The sequence below is a fragment of the Nicotiana tabacum genome, chromosome 24 (genome assembly GCF_000715075.1).
Source record: "Nicotiana tabacum cultivar K326 chromosome 24, ASM71507v2, whole genome shotgun sequence".
In the NCBI taxonomy this organism is placed as follows: Eukaryota; Viridiplantae; Streptophyta; class Magnoliopsida; order Solanales; family Solanaceae; genus Nicotiana; species Nicotiana tabacum.
In genome coordinates this window covers 96,464,525-96,491,039 of record NC_134103.1, presented here as the reverse complement: position 1 = coordinate 96,491,039, position 26,515 = coordinate 96,464,525, and positions in this window count along the sequence as shown.

Genomic DNA, 26,515 nt, shown 5'->3' with positions numbered 1-26,515 from the left:
GCTACTTCCAGTCTAGGTGAAGGACTGTAAGTCGTGGCAACTATCGCAGCCACTTGTCCACAACCTCAAGGACAGCGGGAGTTTGGACTCTAAAGCATACCCACACACACTAAGGATTGGTACAGGTGTTGTAGGCCAAAACATGTACATCCAGAAGTTGCTATTCATGAGCGTCGCCTGCAAGCCAAGTACCAAGCGATTTGGAGAGGCATCTATGAGTTGGTGTTGTGTTATGTGTTAAAAAATACAGGGGAAATAAATCTCAATCTGGTTTGGGAATTCTATGCTGGGTTTGATCCAAAGGATCCTGAACAACTGGTGCCGATTCATGGACGGTTGATAGATTTTTCAGCCACGGCAATATGTAATTTCCTAGGTGCTCCGGATGTGCCTCAGGAGCCATTGGACTACTTCATCGCCTGTCCTACATATCGAGAGCTGAGAAACACTCTTTGTGGTGTCAATTCTGTGGCAGCTTAGGTTCGGGATAAGAAAACAAATTGGTACAGGAAATTCCCCAAGAAGAAGATGAGGGCATAGGCTCAAGTATGGCTGAAACTGATTAATACACGGCTCTTACCTTGTAATCATGACATTCTTATTAGCTGTGAGAGGACGTGTGTGCTATATTTCCTCATGAAGGGTCAGAGGGTGAATGTGGGTCATTTGATCCGCTACCAGATGTCTCTAGTAAGACCTAGTAAGAGGATCAATCGAATGCCATTTGAAAATATGTTAACTCAGTTCTTGAGACACGAAGAGGTTGAGGAGGAGCCAGCGTTCGATCACATCATTGATAAGCCCCTAAGACTAATGGACATTACAAGTATCCGGGTTAAGGAGGTGACTGCTATGCCAACAATGACAGGTGCCGAGTGCAATGCTCGCGATGACCGCTTTATGGCCCATTTATATGGGATGATGGATTTGCAGCTTCAGATCGTGGGAAGGCCAGCCACTACAAAGGAGACATATTGGGTGAGCGGTTCCCGCTCAATGCTCATGCTCAGCAGCTGGTTGGGCTTGGTGATGGATACAGACTCCCAGACGATGAGGATGTCAACACACCTGAGCAGTTCAAGGCTGAGCTGGAGTAGTCAGATGACGATGATGATGATGAGGAGGAGGAGGAGGAAGCACAAGATGAGGAGTGGGCAGCCTCAGAGGAGGATGGCGATGACGTGGCTTGATCAGGGAGTTTTCCTACATCCTACTCATTTTTTTTCTTGTTTTGTCAGTTTGTGTATGTACTGAGGACATTGCATGAAAAATAAATATGGGGTGGTAACTTGTAAATATTAATCTTGTTTTAGTTATATTATTTTAGTTAGGTCGTCTTAGCCTTTTAAAAAAAGAATGCTAAGTAGAAAAATTGGACTCTTCCCAACGACGGATCTCCTAGACAGTTTTTTTGAGGGAATTAAGTCTAAAGAAAAAAGAAAAAAAAGATTTTCTTGTAGGTAGTGTAGGAATTCCCCCATGGTTTTTCTTTGTACCGCGGTTCTTTTCCAAGGGTTTTTAGTTGAATCGGGTGTAGTTAGTTTTAAGTTTTAGGAGTAGAAACCACTGGGCTATGAATTGAATTGAAGCAATATCTCTTGACTTTGTTATGCCTTGAGAATAGTGAGTACTTTGGTTGTGACACTTAGGCTCAGTTTTTGACTCTTGTATAAGTACCTTAAATTATATAATCTTAAATTTGCTTAACTACTTTGACTAGAGTGTCTTGATGAATCCAATCATGAGTGAGTTATGTGCCATGTGTTTGTGAGGTTTGTGTGTAATTGGGTGCATTGCATTTGATGTCTAGAACTTGCCCCGTGTGTGTGCGAAGCAAAATAGTTGTCTTGTTCAGTCTGGAAAGTGATATAGGCATTTTTTGTTAAGCCGGATATATATAGTTTACCTTCCTAAATGTCATATAACGTAGTTAACCCCTTTGAGCCTGTAATCCTATTTCTTTGGTAACCACATTACAAGCCTTACCCTTTGTTTGAATTGACCATATATTTGAACCTTGTCACCTCGCATGAGCACTTGAATTGTGATGAATTATGTAAAAGCTAAAGTGTGGGGTGGTGGTTTGGCTTTTGAGTGGAACAAATGGAATAAGAAGAAAGGTGCACCATTTTGAAAAAAAAATATATATCAATAAAAGCCACTTGGATTGAAAGAAAAATAAAAAAAAAATACATATAGTTGTATTGTATGAAAAATAATTCTTGATGGTGGCGGCTAGTGTTATAATTGTGCTTAAAGAAGTATGAGGTAATATACATTGAAGTAAAGGTGGAGTTTTGGTTTGACATAAGTATGAGCTTGAGTGTTAAAGAAGTATATGTATTAAAGTGCTTAAGGGAGGTGTAGTCACTTATATCCAAATGTATCCTACCCGGCCTGCATCCTATATTACAACCAATTAAAGTCCTACTTGATCCTAGACTGAATGTGCTCGATTAGTAAAGTATTACACTACGGGCAAGCCTATGGTGCATCATTTGTGGCATATGAATGTTATTTCTGAGAGCGAGTGAATTTTTCCTATTTTGAGTTCTTACATTCTTAAAATTCATTGTGTGTGGAACTAAGCTCTTTGTTGGGTGAGGGCACGTGATTCATAAAGGAAAGTGTCACGGCCCAAAATACGTTAAAGGTCACGATGGCGCCGGACACCACTGTCAGGCAAGCAACAACTAAATAGTTAATTAAATTCTCATTTTAATATTTTTGAAATCGTAAATTTACTTCAATTTATCTAGTAAAGGATGAATTTACAGAATAAATAACAATGTTTTTCCAATTTCAATACTGAACATCCCATAATTATCCCAGAACCCGGTGTCACAAGTGCATGAACCTTTTCTAGAAATTTAAAATAAAATACAATAACTGTCCGTAATACAATTTGGACAGGAAAGAAAACACAATACTCTAAAGGAGACTCTGCTGGTTGCGGTGCATCGTATAGAATGCAGCTCACCTAAGTCCCCGCCATAATCGCGCCTCTGCGCCCACAAGGCCGCTAAACATATGTGTACCTGCACAAAAATGTGCAGCAAGTGTAGTATGAGTACGTAAATCAATGCGTACCCAGTAAGTATCCCGCCTAATCCCGAATAAGTAGTGACGAGGTTCTACTCGAACACTTACTATGGGCTATAATTAATATCAGGTACAGTAAAGAAGTGAATAGATATTAAACCTAGTAAATATATGAAATAAACATGTGTAAATTACGTGGCATAATTCCCCTCTTTACAATTTTACTCGAGCTCTCAACTAGCATGTTCCCTATGTAACCGGAGTATATATAGAGATGGTGGATTTCATCAAAGAGGTGGTCATAATTTAAATCAGGAAAAAAAAACCTCAGATACACCGACTTCTTGTCAATATTTCGCACGATTCCATGAGGATAATATATATTGGAAATGCCGAGGCGTACGACCCGATCTAACATAAAAGTAAATTGTGCACTACCGAGGGTCAAACAGCACGAATCGTAGATGCATCTATTAACCTGTCGAGGCGAACGGCCCGCTCCCATGAGAGTGTGGTACATAAATCCTGTCGAGGCGAACAACCCGATCCCAGAAGAGTGGTAGAATGAAATACCCTGCTCGCGAATCATACTTGCGACGCGATCAAATATATATTTAAGGAGATCTCCCCACTCGCGGATCATACTTGCGACGCGGTCAAATATAATTTAACATTAAAAATCCTATCTCTTTCTTGATTCTTTTCAAAATGAGGGAAATTAAGCTTGTAGCTTTTTAAGGAAATTACCCCGCTCGCAAAACAAACATGCGATGCGGTTACACATAGATTTCTTAAGCTATTATGGTATTCCTCAATTCTTTTAGAAATTACGAAGTTCAAATGAAACCTTTTTAAATCTTAAGTTCTTCAATTTCAACTCCTTTCAAAACATTTAATAAGCAAACTCAATCTCGCTCCCTCTCGAGGCAAACAATTAAACATAAATCAATAACAATATCAACAAGGTATGATGTGAGCCTAAAACTACCCGAACATAGGCATAGCTAGTAGCTACGCACAGACTCTCGTCACCTCGTGCGTACGTAGCCCCCACAAATAGAAGCACACAATAATTTAGTTCACCTATGGGGTTAATTCCCTCTTACAAGGTTAGAAAGGAGACTTACCTCGCTCCGAAATTCCATAACCAGCTCCAAAGCCTTTCTAACACCTCAAACCGACGCCCGTCGCTCCAAAACTAGTCAAATAAGTTTCAACCCAATCAAAATATGCTCTACTATTCATAATTAATTAATTTATAACAATTTCTAACTCCGCTCGAAAAATCGATAAAGCAACCCTCGGGCCCACGTGCGCGAATTCCGAAAATTTTCGAAGATAAACTTTACCCATAACCTCACGAACTCAAATATATAGTTCATTTCAAATTCCATGCCCAAATTCGTGGTCAAAATCCACAAATACCAAATTATAGGTTTTCCTCTTAAAATTTCAAATTTCTACAAATTTTCATGTTTATATCCATAAAAAATCCAAGTATTTAACTTGCAATAGGTGAGAATCACTTACCATGACATGGATGACGAACATCTCCCATTGAAACCTCTCCAAAATCGCCCATACCAAGGGAGAAATGAGTGAAATGGGCGAAATCCCCGAATTAAAACAATCTGTCCAGACCCCGTTCTTCATCGCGTTCGTGACCTATGCCTCGTGTTCGTGAAGGCCAAATGTACTTGCCCCAACATTTCCTCTTCGCGTTTGCGACTTCCTCGTCGTGTTCACGATGACCAGCTGACCTGCTCCTTCGCTTTTGTGAAGGCCAAGCGACCTCAGGCCCAACTCCACCATTTCCTTCTACGCGTTCGCGTAGGCTCCTCAGGCACCTCTCCGCGTTCACGAGTCCTCCTTCGCGTTCGCGATGTCCAAATCTATCACCCCCAAAATTTCTTCTTCACGAACGCGGGACTTCCTTCGCGTTCGCGAAGAAGGAAACCAGACACCAGAATTCAGCAGTTCCAAACAAATCCAATTTGGTCCGAAACCACCCCGAAACACACCCGAGATCCCCGGGACCCCGTCCAAATCATACAAACCAGCCTCATAACATAACACGGACCTGCTCGAGGCCTCAAATCACATCAAACAACATCGAAATCAGGAATCGCACCCTAATTCAAGTTTAGTGAACTTTGGAACTTCAAACTTCTACATTCGATGCCGAAACCTATCAAATCACGTCCGATTGACCTCATATTTTACACACAAGTCATAATTTATATTACGGACCTACTCCAACTTCCGCAATCGAAATCCGACCCTGATATTAAAAAGTCCACTCCCGGTCAAACTTCTCAAAATTATCCAAATTTCCAACTTTCGCCAAATGATCCCAAAATGACCTACGGACCTCCAAATCTACTTCCGGGTGCGCTCCCAACACAAGAATCACCATACGGAGCTATTCCCAGGCCCGTAATCCCAAAAGGACATTGATAACATTGAAATGCACTTCAACTCAAATTTAAGAAATCCTTCTAAAAATGCTCAACTTCCATAATAGGTGCCGAAACGTTCCCGGATCATCCAATATTTGACCCGGACATACGCCCAAGTCCAAAATCATCATACGAACCTTTTGGAACCTTCAAATCCCGATTCCGAGGTTATTTACTAAAAAATCTAACCTTAGTCAATTCTTCCAACTTAAAGCTTCCGACATGAGAGTTTTCTTTCCAAATCAACTCTGAACTTTCGAATTCAATTCCGACCACGCGTACAAGTCATAATACCCGAATTGAAGCTACCAATGGCCTCAAACCACCAATCAACACAATAGGGCTCAAAACGACCGGTCGGGTCGTTACAGAAAGGTAATGTCATAGACCTCCATGTTAGAGTAAGTAAGTGAATTGTGAATAAGGCATAGTATTTGTGAGTCAAATCTTAAGGTGAGGATGTTACACCTTTGTGCTTAGTCTATTTGAAAGATTCATGGTGTGATAAGTTAAGGGAATTGATTAAAAAGGTCGCGTTTATAAGTGTAATTTGATTGCTCGAGGACGAGCAATGTTTAAGTGTGGGATATTGATGTGTGGCTATAATTCCATATTTTAGTACATTAATTACCTTGCATTTTATGTGCTTTAATATTAAACTACACTTTATTTGCGCGTAATGGAGTCTATTTTATGTGTAGGTGAATTGGAGATGAAATTAGAGCAAAAGGAAGATTTAAAGAATAAAGTGTGCTCGAAAACTGTGGAAAGAAGAAAGAATGCATTAAGCAGTGAAAAGATGAAGAAGCTCGCGAGGTGACCCTTTGATCTCGCATGGAAGCGAGCCTCTGAGCTCGTATAAGAGCAGGCATCGCGAAGGGTGAGGCGAGCTTGAGCTCGCGTCGGAGCTGGCGCCGCACGATGTTGAGCCTCGCGAGGCGTGGTCTGAGGCGAGCTTGATTCGGATTTTGAAGGCTTATTTTGTCTCCCTGTTTGACTAGGACTAGGGCTATGTCGTTTAGGTCTTTTCCTACACGTATAAGTAGACATTAAACACCACTTTTGAAGGAGCTTTTGGACAGCGGGAGGCAAGAATAGCTCGTGGAACACCAGTTGGGAGATAGGATCATCGATTTCTACATTCTTTCATCTTTACTTTGTAATTTATTTATGCAAAATACTTTGGATATTGTTACTATGAGTATGAGTAGCTAAACTCTTAATCTAGGGTTTTGATGGAACCTATCGGAGGATGATTTTCCTGTTACGTTAATATAGATTTGTCGTAGTATTTTCTCTATTTGTTCAACTACGTTATTATTGTGGTTGGTTGAAGAGCTCTCAATCAACTATGCCTATTTAGTGTGTATTACTCAGAAGAGAGTGCATATTTAGGTAGTTGTTGAACAACATCACTCCTAACGTATATGAGGGATCAATACGGAGGGTTAAAAGGTGGGAATAGGAATAATGAAACCTTGGCGCGATCCGAGTGAGCCATAACTTAGTGCTAGATAGCGTAATTCGGAAGAATATGTCTAGTAAATTGTAGTAGTTACTCGGGAGAGAATTATGACACTCAGAGAGCTCATGATCGGTAGAGAAACTTAGGCAAATTTATAGGAAACGTAGCGGAAAGGATTCCGACAATAGGGGAAATCATAACCTTAGATCATTCCAATTATTGTCTACAACCTGTTCGTAGTTAGTTATTAATTACTGCAAATTCATTACGTGATATTTAGTTAGTAAACATCCAATTGGTTATTTAAATATTCCTGGATATTGATTGCGTGAATTTGTGCGAGTCTAGTAGTTATGCTTAATAGGTTAATTCCCTGTGGGATTCGGCTCCGGACTTGTTAACTGGAATATATTTGCAACGACCGCTTAGTCCTTTTTATAAGGCATAGTTGGGCGTGATCAGAGTCCTAATTAAGAATAAGGAAGATATAGATCTTATACATATTGTAAAGTCATGTAAAAATCAAGAGAGTTATTCTTGAGAAGAAAATTGCTTTGAGAAAGTAATAATGCAATACAAAGCCAAGATAGAAAATACTAGTACAAGAAAATTATTTCTTGTTCTTCTACCTTTGAGTTGAGATTTTTGAGAAAAATTTCAACACAATATTTTCATTCAATTTTTTCGCGGGATTTCATTGATCAAAGAGTTGATAGCAAGGATCAGTCTCGGTGTGGATACGCATAGAGTCTTCGCACTATCGAAAAAATTTAAAACGAGACTCTCTTCACCAGGTACGTCTTAGATCCGATCTTTGACATGCAAAATAAATTTTAAACACGAAAAGATCTGCCTAGGATTGTTATTGTCTTCCGCTGCGTGTTATGATCACCTCTATGCAATCCTGCAGTGGTATCAGAGCCGTGGTTTATTGTATCTAAATTTTATTTAAGAAATATTTTAAGATTATATTTGAAGAGTTCAAACCTTAATACATGTGTCTTGTGCAATAGTCAAATTGTTTGAATGCATATGGATTGATATTATTTTATTGTGAATAAAATATGTATTCATATAAGTTAAACTATTGAGATAGTTCGTAACTTGAATTTAAAATTTCGTACAAGATACGATGGTAATCTATAATAGGTTATTAGATTATACAATTATTTTAATTATTATTAGTTTATGAGATATAAATTAATAATAATATTCTAGCATGAATTATTTTATGTGACATATAAGATAAACATGATAGAAAATGTTGAATTTCGTTTTTATGTCACGTGCTTGTTCATTACATAATTTTGAATTATTTATTACATGTGATGTAAATTAATTTAGGACTAAGCATGTAGAGAACTTGAACTAAATTCACATGCTATAAAAGATTTGATCTTCATGTTATTAAAAATTATTTTAGTAACAATTCCCTCTTACTAAAATTTGAGTTCTTAAATAATAAAATATAAGATATTTTATTGTAAAGCTATCCATCAAAATAAATAATTTATTTTATTTCTTGTTTATAAGGAGCGGCCTGACAACCAGGAGACTTATAGTTCGAGAATATGTTAAAATTATTTATTGCATTATATATATGGATTGGAAGAATTATTTAATTTTACACTAGACGCCTGGACTACCCGGGGGAGTATAACAATTAATAAGTTCTTTGCTTTCATGATGGTTGAACTCAACTATGCAAATAGGATCGACCTGACTACCCGGGAACTATTTGACATAGAGCTATTTAAGGATATTGTATGGGAATACAATTGGTAAGAGTACCTACCTTTAAAATATACGTGAGAAACGACTTGACATCCAAGGGGCTCATACATATTGTTAAAGGATTCCTTTACTCCACTAAAAGAAATAGAGATTTCTTAAACTATAATGAGGGTAAATAGTTTAAAATAATTAGTGAAAATATCATTTAGATAAAAGTCCATGTCTTTATGATATATATGTAAATATGTTTTTATATTATTTCCTTTTCATTTCCATATTTTAGATTTCTCTATATGTCTGTTATATCACTGTGTGAAATACTTGAGACCAACAAGTTGGTAGGACCAAACTTTGATAACTGGTATAGAAATTTGAGAATTGTTCTCATGCATGAAAAGCTCATTGATGTGATCGATAATCCTGCAAAGATAATCTCACCAGAGAATGATGTTCAAGGCACCAAGGTTTATCAGAAACACTTGAAATGGTATTTGCTCTATTTATTATGGTGATGATTTATATGTGAATGGCTATCTCCAAAATGATGTTTATGTCTTATCTAATGTGAATGCTAATTCGATTATGCATGTTTCTAGTCTTAAAAGGAAAAGAGATGATCAAGTAAATCATACATACCTTTGGCATTGTAGGCTTGGTCATATTGGAGAGAAAAGAATTAACAAGTTGTACAAGGAAGGGTACCTTGATAAGTATTATTTTGAATCATATCCAACTTGTGAATCTTGTCTCAAAGTAAAATTGACCAAATCTCCATTTATTGGAAGTGGAGAAAGAGCTTCTGAATTATTGGGACTAATTCATACAGATATTTGTGGGCCCATGAAAATTCAAGCTAGAGGTGGATATTCTTACTTCATCACCTTCACTGATGATATGTCAAGATATGGATTTGTGTACCTTATGAAACACAAATCTGAATCTTTTGAAATGTTCAAAAGGTTCCGTAGTGAAGTTGAGAAACAGACGGATAAAAGTATCAAGGTACTAAGGTCTGATAGAGGTGGAGAATATCTTAGTGAAGATTTTACTAGGTATCTCAAAAAGAATGGGAATATCTCACAGTGGACACCTCCAGGAACACCACAACACAATGGTGTGTCTGAAAGGAAAAATCGAACCTTATTAGATATGGTGAGATCTATGATGGGGTTCACTGATCTTCCAATAAATTTATGGGGATATGCTTTGGAAACAGAAACATACTTCCTTAATAAAGTTCCCACTAAGTAAGTCTCTACAACACCATATGAGATATGGAAAGGACGTAAGCCTAACCTTAGGCAAATTAAAGCTTAGGATTGTCCAACTTATGTTAAGAGACTGCAATCTGCTAAACTTGACTCAAGATCTGATAAGTGTAGGTTCATTGGGTATCCCAAAAAAACGATGGGATATTATTTCTATCACCCTTCTGACTATAAAGTGTTTGTGGCTAGAGGAGCAACCTTTTTGGAAAGAGAATTTCTTTTGGAAGGAAATTATAGTGGAGAAATAGAACTTGATGAAGTTCAAGAAACTAATGAATCAAAACAAAATCAAGATCATGAGACACAAGTTGAAGAACCTTTATTGGATGTTTTGAAGTTGACAAGGAAGTTGCCATCTTCAACGGTTGAAGTTCAAGAACTAAATATAGTTCAAGAACAGGTTAATGAACCAGTTCTAAACCAAATTGAACAACAACCAAATCCAACACAAGGTGAACAAGTTGTACAAACACCTCTTAGAAGGTCTACACGAGAACGTCATATACCAACTAGATTAAATCTAATGGTACAAGATGATGTATCAAATGAGGTTGATCATAATGATGATGAACCTAAGACCTACGAAGAGGCTATACAAAGTTCTGATTATGAGAAATGGCAAATAGCCATGGAATCCGAAATAGAATCCATGAAGGAAAATAAAGTATGGACTTTAGTTGAACCTTCAAAAGATATAAAACCTATAGGTTGTAAATGGGTTTTTAAGAAAATGATTGGAGTAGAAGGAAATGTGGAGACCTACAAAGCCCGTCTTGTTGCAAAGGGATATCGTCAGAAAGAAGGAGTTGACTATGACGAGACTTTCTCTCTCATGGCAATGCTCAAATCAATTCGGATTTTGCTTGCTATACCAGCCTACTATGATTATGAAATATGGCAAATGGATGTGAAAATAGCTTTCCTTAATGGTGAGCTAGAAGAGGATGTGTACATGACACAACCTGAAGGTTTCACATCTCCGTCTGGTCATAATAAAATTTGCAAGCTACACAGATCCATTTATGGACTAAAGCAAGCTTCTCGAAGTTGGAATATTCGCTTTAACAAGACAATTGAAAAGTTCAATTTTGTTAGATGCGAAGAAGAACCTTATGTTGATGATATATTGCTCATAGGGAATGACATACCGGCATTGCAAAGTACCAAGATTTGGCTATCTGAACAGTTCTCCATGAAAGACTTGGGAGAAACAACTTATATATTAGGAATAAAGATCTATAGAGATAGATCGAGGAAGCTGCTTGGAATTTCCCAGTCTGTGTACATTGATACCATTTTGAAAGGGTATAAGATGGATAATTCCAAAAGAGGCTATCTACCGATAGGCACTGGAATTACTCTTAGTAGGGAGGATTGTCCTAAAACATCTGAAGAGAGAGAACGCATGAGTAGAATCCCATACGCTAGTGCAGTGAGAGCTATCATGTATACCATGACATGTACACGTCCTGATGTGGCTTATGCACTTGGAGTGACTAGCCGATATCAGGCAAATCCTGGTGAGGAACATTGAAAGGTGGTGAAGACCATTCTTAAGTACTTAAGAAGGACTCAAGACCAATTCCTCATTTATGGAGATTCTGAGTTGAAACTTGAATGTTACACTGATACAAGTTTCTCTTCAGATAGCGATGATAGCAAATCTATTTCTGGTTATGTATTCACCTTAAATGGTGGTGCAGTGAGTTGGAAAAGTTCCAAACAAGCTACAATAGCTGATTCAGTGACTGAAGCAGAATATATAGCAGCTAGTGAAACTGCTAAGGAAGCTGTATGGATGAAAAAGTTCTTAACTAAACTTGTTGTGGTTCCTTCAATAGAAGGTGCAGTTCCATTATTGTGTGACAATACTAGATCCATTGCTCAAGCAAAAGAACCAAGATCACACCAAAAATCCAAACACATTCTGCGAAGGTATCACTTGATAAGAGAGATCATTAAATGTGGAGACGTCGAGATTCAAAAAGTTGATGGAAAGGAAAATGTTGCAGACCCATTCACTAAAGCTCTTGGAGCAAAGGAGTTTGACAAGCACAAGTGAAAATTGGGAATGAAATACAAGAGCGATTGGCTCTAGTGCAAGTGGGAGATTGTTAGGGATATATTAAATATGCCCTAGATCCAATCTCATATTTGATGATTTGAACATATTTTTGCGAATGTTATTTGATATAAAAATATATGGCATTTGATATTCATTTATCATAATTATTATTAATTGCTTGATTAATTTAATAAGGTCCTTGATTAAATTTTGAGGCTTGTCATCATGATGGAATCATGATAATGAGAGTAAAGTCTCTTACAATTTAACCTAAATTTTGTTCTTGATAGTTAGATTATTAATTTAGACATTAGTAATCAGGTTAGATCAATATTTATGTGATCATCTTTAAGGGATAAAGATTAGTTGATCTCATTAACTAAATAACATAAATAGATGATGCATATAGAGATATGATCATTGAACCGATTCATTGGATAATTTCTAATGGTTAGAATTACCATAAACTGTCAATAGGATATTCTCTTGAAGAATGTGATGTAAGAGTTTCCTTTGACCTGATATCATCATAGTAATTGACAAGTTATTTATTGTGCTTTGATACTAGACACCTATGGCCCTAGGGCGATAGTTGAAAGGATATTGGGTACGATTAAATACTTGTAGAATTAGTGATTGATCAAGATGGAATCTGTCAACTCTTGGTAATGAGTTTAAGCTCCATGTTGTCATAAATTATAACCGACCAAATTAAGACCTTGGCCAGGGCGATTGAATGAAAGAAGAAAAGAGTTTCTTAGGTCATTTAATGGTCGATTATTTTTGTCATGACACAAAATCCTAACCTGTCGTGATGGCGCCTATCTCGATACTAGGCAAGCAGACAACCTCAATAAACCACAATTTCTTTTAAGTTTGAAAATATAATATTTAAACACAATCCATAAGTCTCGCAAATACCGAAACACACACACCCAAAACCATGGTGTCATTGAGTACATGAGCATCTATACATTACAAGTCTGGAAAACGTGGTCTATAACATTCTGAGACCAAATATAATAAATAAAAGGATAGGGAAGGAAAGACAAGGTCTACGAAACATAGCAACTACCTCTGAATCTCCAAAAAATCGACTGTGTGCAAGAATCAACACCCACTGTATCCGGGATCACCTGGATCTGCACACGAAGTGCAGGGTGCAGTATGAGTACAACCAACTCAGTAAGTAACAATAATAAATAAAGAACTGAAAGTAGTGACGAGATTCTCAGCTAAGTCCAAATATAGTACTTTCCAATATAAAAGAATAGACATGCTCTAAAGTTCAACATTTAAGATTTCACTGAAATTTCATATCAAGTTTGACCGAAACAAAAAATAATGTTTTTCCAAAATTTCCAAAAGAATAGTGATATATGACAGCTGAAATGCAGCAAATAATGAAATCAATGCATTCTCTCAGAGTAACAGTCACTCAATCCTCCCATTCACTCCAACCTCATAGTCACTCTTTCCTCACACTCACTCTTTCCTCATAGCCGCTCATTCCTTACAGTCACTCATCACTTGGCACTTGGCACTCGCACTCAGTGAGGTACCTGCGCTCATTGGGGGTGTGTACAGACTCCAGAGGGGCTCCTTCAGCCAAGCGCTATATCAAGTCAATCATGGCATAAATCTATAAAAACATGCTGCGACGTGCAACCCGATCCATAAATATCCTCACAATTAGGCCCTCGACCTCACTCAGTCATCAACCTCTCCAGTCTCTCGGGCTCTCAGAAATCATGATAATCAGCCCAAAATTGATAATATGATGTTTTAATAAATAGCAATAGAGACTGAGATATGATATGAAATGAATAAACATGACTGAGTGTGAAATTTCAATTTGAACATATAATTCAACCAAAGCAATGGCCCCAATGGGTACCAATAATAATAGCATATGTCTAAGCATGGTTTTTAATACGAGTCTCAGCTCCATTTTCCCTAACATGTAGAGAATGTACGGATATCAACAGATAATTCAACTACACAGTCCCATGGAATTTGACCAAGTCACAATTCCTACAGTGCACGCCCACACGCCCGTCACCTAGCATGTGCGTCACCTCAAAACCAATCACACAATACATATTCCGGGGTTTCATAACCTCAGGACCAAATTTAAAACTGTTACTTACCTCAAGCCCTGTAATTCTTTATTCGGCAATGTCTTGTCCTCGTGAATTGGCCTCCAAACGCCTCGAATCTAGCCACAAATAATTCAGTTTAGTCAATAAAATTTATTAGACTTAATTCCATAAGAAAATACTAATTTTCCAACAAAATCCGAAATTTAGCTCAAAAATCGCCCGTGAGGCCCACGTATCGGAACCCGACAAGAGTTACAAAATCCGAAAGCCCATTCAACCACGAGTCTAACCATACCAATTTTACCAAAATCCAACCTCAACTCAACCCTCAAATCTTCAAATTAAACCAAGAGGGTTTTCTAGCTTTTTCCAACTTAATTCACCCATTAAATGTTAAAAACAACTATGGATTCGGGTAATTTAACAATATTGAGTTAAGAACACTTACCCCATTATTTTCCTTGAAAATCTCCCAAAAATTGCCTCTTCCCAAGCTCCAATCCGTCAAAAATGGAAAATGGGATGAAGTCCCATTTCCAGAACTTAAACTTTCTGCCCAGACCTCTCTTCTTCGCAAACGCGACAGGCCCCTCGCGTTTGCGAAGCACAAAATCGTGCTGCCCAACATTGCTCTTCACGAACGCGAGACACTGCTCGCAAACGCGATGCTTTACCGAGCTCTTCTTCGCGAATGCGAGCTCCCCTTCGCGAACGCAAAGTCAAAAACCCATGCCCACTATTTTCCCCTTCGCGAACGCGATGAAAAACCCAGCTCCTCTTCGCGAACGCGAGACCCCCTCGCGAACGCAAAGAAGGAAACCAAAAAAACACACCAGCAGTCTTTAGCCAACATGCCAAGTCCAAATATGATCTGTTAACCTCCCGAAACTCACCCGAGGCCCCCGGGACCTCAACCGAACATACCGTCAAGTCCCATAACATCATACAAATTTAGCCGAACCCTCAAATTACCTCAAACAACGCTAAAACCACGAATCATACCCCAATACAAGCCTAATGAACTTTGAAATTTCAAGTTTCCACGTCCGATGCCGGAACCTATCAAATCAAGTACGATTGACCTCAAATTTTGCACACAAGTCATAAATGACATAACGGACCTATTAAAATTTTCAGAATCAGATTTCGACCGTGATATCAAAAAGTCAACCCCCCGGTCAAACTTTCCCAAAATTTGACTTTCGCCATTTCAAGCCTAATTCCACTACGGACCTCCAAATAATGTTTCGGACATGGTCCTAAGTCCAAAATTACTATACGGAGCTATTGGAATCGTCAGAATTAAATTCCGAGGTCGTTTACACATAAGTCAATATCCGGCCAACTTTTCCAACTTAAGTTTTCAAATAAGAGACTAAGTGTCTCATTTCACTCCGAAATTTTTCCGGACCCGAACCAACTAACACGGTAAGTCATAAAACAACTGTAAAGCATAAATTGAGCAGTAAATGGGGGAACGGGGTTATAATACTCAAAACACCTGGCCGAGTCGTTATATTCTCCCCCTCTTAAATAAACATTCGTCCTCGAACGGGTTTGGAATCATACCTAGAGTCTCAAATAGGTGTGGATATTTGCTCCGCATTTCCTGCTCAATATCCCAAGTAGCTTCTCCAACTGGCTGGCCTCTCCACTGTACCTTTACTGATGCTATGTTATTTGACCTCAGCTTTCGAACCTGCCGGTCTAAAATAGCCACCGGCTCCACATCATAAGTCAAATTACCGTCCAGCTGCACTGTACTGAAATCCAGATTATGAAACGGATCCCCGACATACTTTCGGAGCATGGATACATGGAATACTGGATGAACACCTGATAGACTAGGTGGCAAAGCAAGTTCATAAGCCACCTCTCCAATTTTCTTAATATCTCAAAAGGCCCAATATATCGAGGGCTCAACTTGCCCTTCTTCCCGAACCTCAACACACCCTTCATGGGTGAAATCTTGAGCAGAACTTTCTCCCCAACCATGTAAGCAACATCATGGACCTTCCGGTCAGCATAACTCTTCTGTCTAGACTGCGCCGTGCGAAGTCGCTCCTGAATCAATTTAACCTTCTCCAAAGCATCCTGAACCAAATCAGTACCCAATAGTCTAGTCTCACCAGGCTCAAACCAACCCACCGGAGACCGACACCGTCTCCCATATAAAGCCTCATATGGAGCCATCTGAATGCTCGATTGGTAGCTGTTATTGTAAGCAAACTTTGCCAGTGGCAGAAATGGATCCCAAGAACCTCCAAAATGAATGACACATGCGCATAGCATATCCTCCAATATCTGAATAGTGCGCTCGGATTGTCCATCCGTCTGAGGGTGAAATGTTGTACTCAACTTAACCTGTGTGCCTAATTCTCGCTGTACTACTCTCCAAAACTGTGATGTAAACTACGTGCCCCGATCTGATATGATGGACACTGGCACACCATGTAGCGAACAATCTCGCGGATATAAATGTCAGCCAACCGCTTCGAAGAATAATTAGTACCAACTGGAATAAAATGAACAGATTTGGTCAATCGATCCACAATCACCCAAACAACATCAAACTTCCTTAAAGTCCGTAGGAGCCCAACTACGAAGTCCATGGTGATCCACTCCCATTTCCACTCCGGAATTTCAAGTCGCTGAAGTAATCCTCCTGGTCTCTGATGCTCGTACTTTACCTGTTGACAATTTAAACACCGAGCTACAAACCCAACTATATCATTTTTCATTCGCCTCCACCAATAGTGCTGCCTCAAATCCTGATACATCTTCGCGGCACCTAGATGAATGGAGTATCGCGGCATGTGAGCTTCCTGGAGAATCAACTCACGTAAACCATCTACATTAGGCACACATAGCATGCCCTGCATCCGTAATACACCGTCATCCCGAATAGTGACTTCCTTGGCATCACCGTGCTAAACCGTGTCTTTAAGGACAAGCAGATGTGGATCATCATACTGGCGCTCTCTGATGCAATCATATAAACAAGACCGAGAATCAAAACAAGCCAAAAACTCGATTCGACTCGGAAACATCCAATCTAACAAACTGGTTGGCCAAGGCCTGTACATCCAAGGCTAAAGGCCCCTCTGCTACCGGTAAGTATGCTAAGCTTCCCAAACTCTCCACCTTACGATTCAAGGCATCGGCCACCACATTGGCATTTCCTGGATGATAGAGAATGGTGATGTCATAATCCTTAAGCAACTCTAACCACTTTCGCTGCCGAAAATTAAGATCCTTCTGTTTAAACATATGTTGTAGACTTCGGTGATCGGTATAAACCTCACAATGGACACCGTACAAGTAATGCCGCCAAATTTTCAAGGCGTGAACAATAGCTGCTAACTCAAGGTTGTGGACGGATAATTCTTCTCATGTATCTTTAATTGTCTGGACGCATAGGCAATCACCCTACCGTCTTGCATAAGCACTGCGCCGAGACCAATACGCGACGCATCATAATACACAGGGTAAGACCCTGAACCTGTAGGCAATACCAATATTGGAGCTGTAGTCAAAGCTATCTTGAGCTTCTGAAAGCTCTCTTTACATACATCTGACCACCTGAACGAAGCACCTTTCTGGGTCAATTTAGTTATAGGCGATGCAATACACGAGAAGCCTTCCATGAAGCGACAATAATAACCGGCCAAGCCGAGAAAACTCCAAATCTCAGTAACTGAAGATGGCCTGGGCCAAATCTGAACTGCCTCTATTTTCTTCGGATCCACCTTAATCCCTTTACTGGACACTATAGGTCCCAATAATGCCACCGAGTTAAGCCAGAACTCACACTTAGAGAATTTGGCATAAAGTTTCTCCTCTCTCAGCCTCTGCAATACAATACCCAAGTGATGTGCATGATCCTCCTGGCTACGTGAGTACACCAAGATATCATCAATAAATACCACGACAAATGAGTCAAGATACGGTTGGAATACACTATTCATCAAGTGCATAAATGCTGCTGGGGCATGGTTAACCCAAAAGACATCACAAGAAATTCATAATGGCCATAACGAGTCATGAATGCAGTCTTTAGAATATCTGAATCCCGAATTTTCAACTGGTGATACCCCGATCTCAACTTAATTTTGGAGAATACCCTTGCTCCCTGAAGTTGGTCAAATAAATCATCGCGGCATAGGATATTTGTTCTTAATTGTAACTTTGTTCAGTTGTCTGTAATCAATGCACATCTGCATAGTACCCTCTTTCTTTTTCACAAACAAAACTGGTGCACCCCAAGGTGACACACTAGGCCTAATAAACCCCTTATCAAAGAGTTCCTGAAGTTGCTCTTTCAATTCCTTTAACTCAGCTGGTGCCATACGATATGGAGGAATAGAAATGGGCTGAATGCCCGGCACCAAATCAATACTGAAATCAATATCTCTGTTTGGTGGCATACCCGGCAAGTCTGTAGGAAATACATCCGGAAAGTCTCGTACTACCGGTATTGAATCAATAGTAGGAATATGTGCAGCAACATCTCTCACAAAGGCCAAATATGACAAACACCCCTTCCCAACCATACACTGGGCCTTCAAATAAGAAATTACCCTACTAGGAGCAAAATCTAGAGAACCTCTCCATTCAACCTTCGGCAACCCCGACATCGCCAACATCATGGTTTTTGCATGATAGTCCAGAATAGGATGACATGGAGACAACCAATCCATACCCAGAATTACATCGTAATCAACCATACAGAGTAATAAAAGATCAACTCTAGTTTTCAATTCCCCAATAGTTACCACACACGACCGATACACATGGTCCACAGTAATAATATCGTCCATCGGTGTAGATACATGAACATGTGAAACTAAGGAATCATGGGGCATATCCTAATAACGAGAAAAATACGATAATACATATGAATAAGTGGAACTAGGATGAAATAATATAGAAGCCTCCCTGTGGCACACTGAAACAATATATGTGATCACTGCATCTGAAGCAACAACATTTGGCTTGGCCAAAAAAGCATAAAATCGGGCCTGACCTCCACATGATCGGCCTCCCCCTCTTGGGCAACCCCTAGCTGACTGACCCTTACCCCGAGCTGGCTAGGCTGGTGGTGATGTAACTGGTGCTAAAGTCGTAGTCTAACTTCTCTGCTGCACTGGACCTCCCGAGCTACGAGGATATTGTCTCCATATATGCCCGAATTCCCCGCACTCAAAGCAGCTCCCCGGTACTGGTGGTGGTGTCGACTGAATTGAGCCCCAAGAACCAGAATAACTGCTAGAAACACCCGGTGCAAGTGAACCCTGAACTGAAGGAGCACGGGACGAACTCTGGGCTGGCAGGGTACTGAGAGATGACTGACCCTGATGAGAACTATATGAACCCTGGTTGGATGATGCACCACGGTGAACTGGACGACCCGCCTGAGAGTGTCTGTAAGGACGACCCCTACCGCGATAAAACTATCCCCCGGAAGGAACACCGCTAAAATTACTGGACCACGAGGCCTCTTAGCCTCCCTCTCTCCAAGCTCTTGGCTACGGACCATCTCAATCTACCGAGCAATGTAAACTACCTCATCAAAAGTAGCACCAGATACTCTCTCTCGAGTCATAAGTAATCGTAGCTGATATGTGAGGCCATCAATGAACCTCCTAATCCTCTCCCTGTCAGTGGGAACCATCCAAACTGCGTGACGAGCCAACTCAGAAAATCTCATCTCGTACTGCATCATAGACATACCATCTTGACGTAACTGCTCAAACTGTCTGCGCAGCTCCTCTCTGTGAGACTGCGGCACAAACTTCACCAAAAAGAGAACAGAGAAATCTTGCCATGTAAATGGTACTGCACCAACCGGTCTGCGTCTCTCGTAAGCCTCCCACCATCTGAAGGCATCCCCAAAAAATTGAAATGTAGTGAACGAGACCCTACTGGTCTCCAAAATACCCGCTATTCGTAGCATCCACTGGCATTTATCCAAAAATCCCTAAGCATCCTCTGACTCAACACTGCTACATGATGGAGGTCGAAGCCTCCCAAATCTCTCAAGTCTCCTCTGCTCATCATCTGCCATAACGGGGATTACCGGGGCTTGAGCAGCTGCAACTGGCTGGACTGGTAGTGCCCCCGATATCTGAGGTCCCTGTACTACCTGATCTAGAAGTACGGGCAACAGGGGTATGAGTACCTCCCCGGCCTGAGAAGTGGCAGGTGCGGCCTGAGCCGAAACCACCTGAGCAAGGACAGTACAAACTGTCAATATCTGGGCCAAAGTCTCCTGAAGACCTGGAATCTCAATGGGCACAGCTGGTGCCTCAGCTGGTCAGGTCGACTCAACTATATTTGGAATCTGCTCCTGAATTGGAGCAACTGGTGGTACTGCTAGTGCTGCTCCAACTGCTGTAAGAGCAACACCTCGACCTCTACCTCGCCCCGGCCTCTACTACGGCCCAGGCCTCTCGCGACCCTAACTGGTGACACTGATGGCTGACCGTATGATCCGGTAGTATGTGTTCTCACCATCTGTGAGAGAATAGAATAACATAAATTTATTTTCCGGAATCAATAAATTCGCACGACAGAATACAAGAAAGTGAAATTTTCCTAAGGGTTAGGCAGCCTCTTGAAGATAAGTACAGACATCTCCATACCGATCCATAAGACTCTACTAAACCTGCTCATGACTCGTGCGACATATGTAACCTAGGCTCTGATACCAACTTGTCACAACCCAAAATCATAACCTGTCGTGATGGTGCCTATCTCGATACTAGGCAAGCCGACAACCTCAATAAACCGCAATTTCTTTTAAGTATAAAAATATAATATTTAAACACAATCCACAAGTCTCGCAAATACCGATACACACACACCCAAAACCATAGTGTCACTGAGTACATGAGCATCTATACATTACAAGTCTGGAAAACGTGGTCTATTATAATCGGAGACCAAATACAATAAATAAAAGGATAAAGAAGGAGAGACAAGGTCTGCGAAACATAGCAGCTACCTCTGAATCTCTGAAAAATCAACTATGTGCAAGAATCAACACCCACTGTATCCGGGATCACCTGGATCTGCACACGAAGTGCAGGGTGTAGTATGAGTAGAACCAACTCAGTAAGTAACAATAATAAATAAAGAACTGAAAGTAGTGACGAGCTTCTCAACTAAGTCCAAATACAGTACTTTCCAATATAAAAGAGTAGGCATGCTCTCAAGTTCAACATTTAAGATTTCACTAAAATTTCATATCAAGTTTGACCGAAACAAAAAATAATGTTTTTCCGAAATTTCCAAAACAAATTAGTAATATATGATGGCTGAAATACAACAAATAATGAAATCAATGCATTCTCTCAGAGTAACAGTCACTCAGTCCTCCCATTCACTCCAACCTCACACTCACTCTTTCCTCATAGCCGCTCATTCCTTACAGTCACTCATCACTTGGCACTTGGCACTCGCACTCAGTGAGGTACCTGCGCTCATTGGGGGTGTGTACAGACTCCAGAGGGGCTCCTTCAGCCAAGCGCTATATCAAGTCAATCATGGCATAAATCTATAAAAACATGCTGCGACGTGCAACCCGATCCATAAATATCCTCACAATTAGGCCCTCGGCCTCACTCAGTCATCAACCTCTCCAGTCTCTCGGGCTCTCAGAAATCATGATAATCAGCCCAAAATTGATAATATGATATTTTAATAAATAGCAACAGAGACTGAGATATAATATGAAATGAATAAACATGACTGAGTGTGAAATTTCAATTTGAACATATAATTCAACCACAGAAATGACCTCAATGGGTACCAGAAATAACAGCATATGTCTAAGCATGATTTTTAATACGAGTCTCAGCTCCATTTTCCCTAACAGGTAGAGAATGTACGGATATCAACAGATAATTCAACTACACAGTCCCATGGAATTTGACCAAGTCACAATTCCTACAGTGCACGCCCACACGCCCGTCACCTAGCATGTGCGTCACCTCAAAACCAATCACACAATACATATTCCGGGGTTTCATAACCTCAGGACCAAATTTAAAACTGTTACTTACCTCAAGCCGTGTAGTTCTTTATTCTGCAATGTCTTTTCCTCGTGAATTAGCCTCCAAATGCCTCGAATCTAGCCACAAATAATTCGATTCAGTGAATAAAATTAATTGGTATTAATTCTTTAAGAAAATACTAATTTTTCAACAAAATCCGAAATTTAGCTCAAAATATGCACATGGGGCCCACATCTCGAAACTCAATAAAATTTGTAAAATCCTAAAGCCCATTCAACAACGAGTCTAACCATACCAATTTTACCAAAATCCGACATCAACTCGACCCTCAAATTATCAAATTAAACCAAGAGGGGTTTCTAAATATTTTCAACTTAATTCACCTATTAAATGTTAAAAACAACCATGGATTCGGGTTATTTAATCAATATTGAGTTAAGAACACTTACCCCATTGTTTTTCTTGAAAATATCCCAAACAACGCCTCTTCCAGAGCTCCAATCCGTCAAAAATGAAAAATGGGACGAAGTCCCATTTTCAGAACTTAAACTTTATGTCCAGACCACTCTTCTTCGCGAACGCGACAGGTCCCTCACGTTCGTGAAGCACAAAATCGTGCTGCCCAACATTACTCTTCGCGAACGCGAGACACTGCTCGCAAACGCGATGCTTTACCGAGCTCTTCTTCGCGAACGCGAAGGCACAACCCAGCTCTTCTTCGCGAACACGAGACCCTCTCGCGAACGCGAAGAAGGAAACCAGAAAATCACACTAGCAGTCTTCAGCTAACATGCCAAGTCCAAATATGATCCGTTAACCTCCCGAAACTCACCCGAGGCCCCTGGGACCTCAACCAAACATACCGTAAAGTCGCATGACAACATATGAACTTAGTCAAACCCTCAAATTACCTCAAGCAACGCTAAAATCACGAATCATACCCCAATACAAGCCTAATGAACTTTAAAATTTCAAGTTTCCACAAACGACGCCGGAACCTATCAAATCAAGTCCGATTGACCTCAAATTTTGCACACAAGTCATAAATGGCATAACAGACCTATTAAAATTTTCATAATCGGATTTCGACCCCGATATCAAAAAGTCAACCCCCCGGACAAATTTTCCAAAAAATCGACTTTCGCCATTTCAAGCCTAATTCCACTACGGATCTCCAAATAATTTTCTAGACATGCTCCTAAGTCCAAAATCACCATACAGAACTATTGAAATCATCAGAATTAAATTCTGAGGTCGTTTACACATAAGTCAATATCCGGCTAACTTTTCCAACTTAAGTTTTCAATTAAGAGACTAAGTGTCTCATTTCACTCAAAAATCCTTCTGGACCCAAACCAACTAACCCGGTAAGTCATAAAATAACTGTAAAGCATAAATTAAGCATTAAATGGGGGAACAGGGTTATAATACTCAAAACGACCAGCCGGGACGTTACAATGTTGGACATGAATACATAGTCGGCCGCCTATTAGGATTTGACTGTTGAACCATATCCTAGGGTGACCCAGAGCTATAAGGAAAGAAGGAATTAATACATTATTCTTCTATAGGTTCTTGAGAGTAAATTGTATACTCCATGCTATCCGGTCGTTAAGGAGTGTTGCTAGACGCCACCCTTGATTAGCATATTGATGTGATCAATTTACTACCGGTTTAGCATTGAACCTATGTAAGGACATAAGGAATTAATACATTATTCTTCTACAGGTTCTTGAGAGTAAATTGTATACTTCATGATTTTCGGTCGTTAAGGAGTGTTGCTAGACGCCACCCTTGATTAGTATATTGATGTGATCAATTTACTACCGGTTTAGTATTGAACCTATGGGGTCGCACACTAACGAGTGTTCTGATCTTTGCTAAAGGATTAATTACTTTATTATTTGATAATTAAATTAAAGAATTTAATTAGTCAAATAAATTTAGTTATTAGTCCAAATGAAATATTATTATATTCTTTGCTAGCACAGAGGATATAATTAATATTGTGGACAAGTTGAAGTTTTTTATTTTAAATAAAAAAATTAAATTATATCTCTTGGTTGATATATATATATATATGTACTCGGTAATTATAATTAATATATGTGTATATATATATATATATATATATATATATAAAATGTTGTAAGTTACAAAATTTAATTTTATTTTTATTTTAAAATATTGACTAATTTATAGAATTCAATTTAGAATTGAATTCCATAAATGAGTTACATATTTTTATTTTAAAATATTGACTAAGTTATAGAATTCAATTTAGAATTGAATTCCATAAATGAGTTACATGTTTTTATTTTAAAAGTATGACTAAGTTGTAGAATTCAATTTAGAATTCAATTCCATGAATGAGTTACATGTTTTTTAAATATTTACCATAAAGCATGTGATTTGTATTTTTCAATGGAAATTATGTGTATATATATATGTGTGTGTCCTAATTAAGAATAAGGAAGATATAGATCTTATACATATTGTAAAGTCATGTAAAAACCAAGAGAGTTATTCTTGAGAAGAAAATTACTTTGAGAAAGTAATAATGCAATACAATGCCAAGATAGAAAATACTAGTACAAGAAAATTATTTCTTGTTCTTCTACTATTGAATTGAGATTTTTGAGAAAAATTTCAACACAATATTTTTATTCAATTTGTTCGCGAGATTTCATTGATCAAAGAGTTGATAGCAAGGATCAGTCTCTGTGTGGATACGTGTAACAACCCGACTTGTCGTTTTAAGGATTAGCGTCTCATTCAACGACTTAAGGTCATGAGAAACTTTGTGATGTGTAGTATGACTTGCGTGTGTGGTCGAGTTTGGTTTTCGGATGATTCGGGATTAAATTGAAAGAACAATTCTCATTTTTGAAGCTTAAATGAAAAGAGTTGACCAGAGTTGGACTTTTGAGTAAACAACCCCGGAATAGAGTTTTGATTATTCCAATAGCTTCGTATGGTAATTTTAGACTCAGGAGTGTGTCCGAAAAATTATTTGGAAGACCGTAGTTAAATTAGGCTTGAAATGGCGAAAATAGAAAGTTTAAGTTGGAAGTTTGACCGGGGAGTTGACTTTTTGATATCGGGGTTGGAATCTAGTTCTAAAAATTCTCATAGGTCTGTTACGTCATTTATGACTTGTGTGAAAAATTTGAGGTCAATCGGACTTGATTTGATAGGTTTCGGCGTCGAATGTAGAAGTTGAAATTTCTTAGTTTCATTAAGCTTGAATTGGGGTATTATTCGTGGTTTTAACATTGTTTGATGTGATTTTAGGTTTTGACTAAGTCTGTAATATGTTTTGAGACTTGTTGGTATGTTCGGACGGGACCCCGAGTGGCTCGGGTGAGTTTCAGGGTGGTTTCGGACCATTTTTAAGCAATTTTTTGTAACGACCTGACCAGTCGTTTTGAGTATCACAGCCCCGTTCCCCATTTACTGCTCAATATATGCCTTACAGTTGATTATGACTTAACGGGTTAGTTGGTTTGGGTCCGAAAGGATTTTAGAGTGAAATGAGACACTTAGTTTCATTATTAAAAGCTTAAGTTGGAAAAGTCGACCGGATGTCGAGTATGTGTAAACGACCTCGGATTTAAATTCTGATGATTCCAATAGCTCCGTATGGTAATTTTGGACTTAGGAGCATGTCCAAAAAATTTAATTGGAGGTCCATAGTGGAATTAGGCTTGAAATGGCGAAAGTTAAATTTTTGGAAAGTTTGACCGGGGGGTTGACGTTTTGATATCGGGGTCGAAATCCGATTCTGAAATTTTAATAGGTCCATTATGTCATTTATGATTGTGTGCAAAATATGAGGTCAATCAGACATGATTTGATAGGTTTCGGCATTGTTTGTAGAAATAAAAAGTTTCAAAGTTCATTAGGCTTGAATCTATATGTAGAAATGGAAAGTTTCAAAGTTCATTAGGCTCGAATGCGTCTGTGATCGCGTAGGCTTAGTTGGTCAGTAGAGGTTTTGTGCTTCACGATCACGTGGGGATATCCACGATCGCGTAAGGTTAATTGAGGGCTGCTGAGTTTTGTGCTTCGCGATCGCGTGCTGCGGGATGCGATCGCGTAGCTTTGAGATTTTGTGACTCGCGAACGCGTGAAGAAGGTTGCGTTCGCGTAGAGTAAATGGAGCGGAGTAGAAGTCACACGTTTTGTGCTTCGCGATCTCGTGGACTAGTCCGCGATTGCGTAAGTCTGTGATGTTGTGCATCGCGATCGCGTGGGAAAGTTCGCGATCGCATAGGCTTAAATCTGGGCTGTGGAAAACTGTTCTTCGCGATTGTGTGAGAAGGTTCGCGATCGCGTAGAGCAAATGGCTGGGCAGAGAGT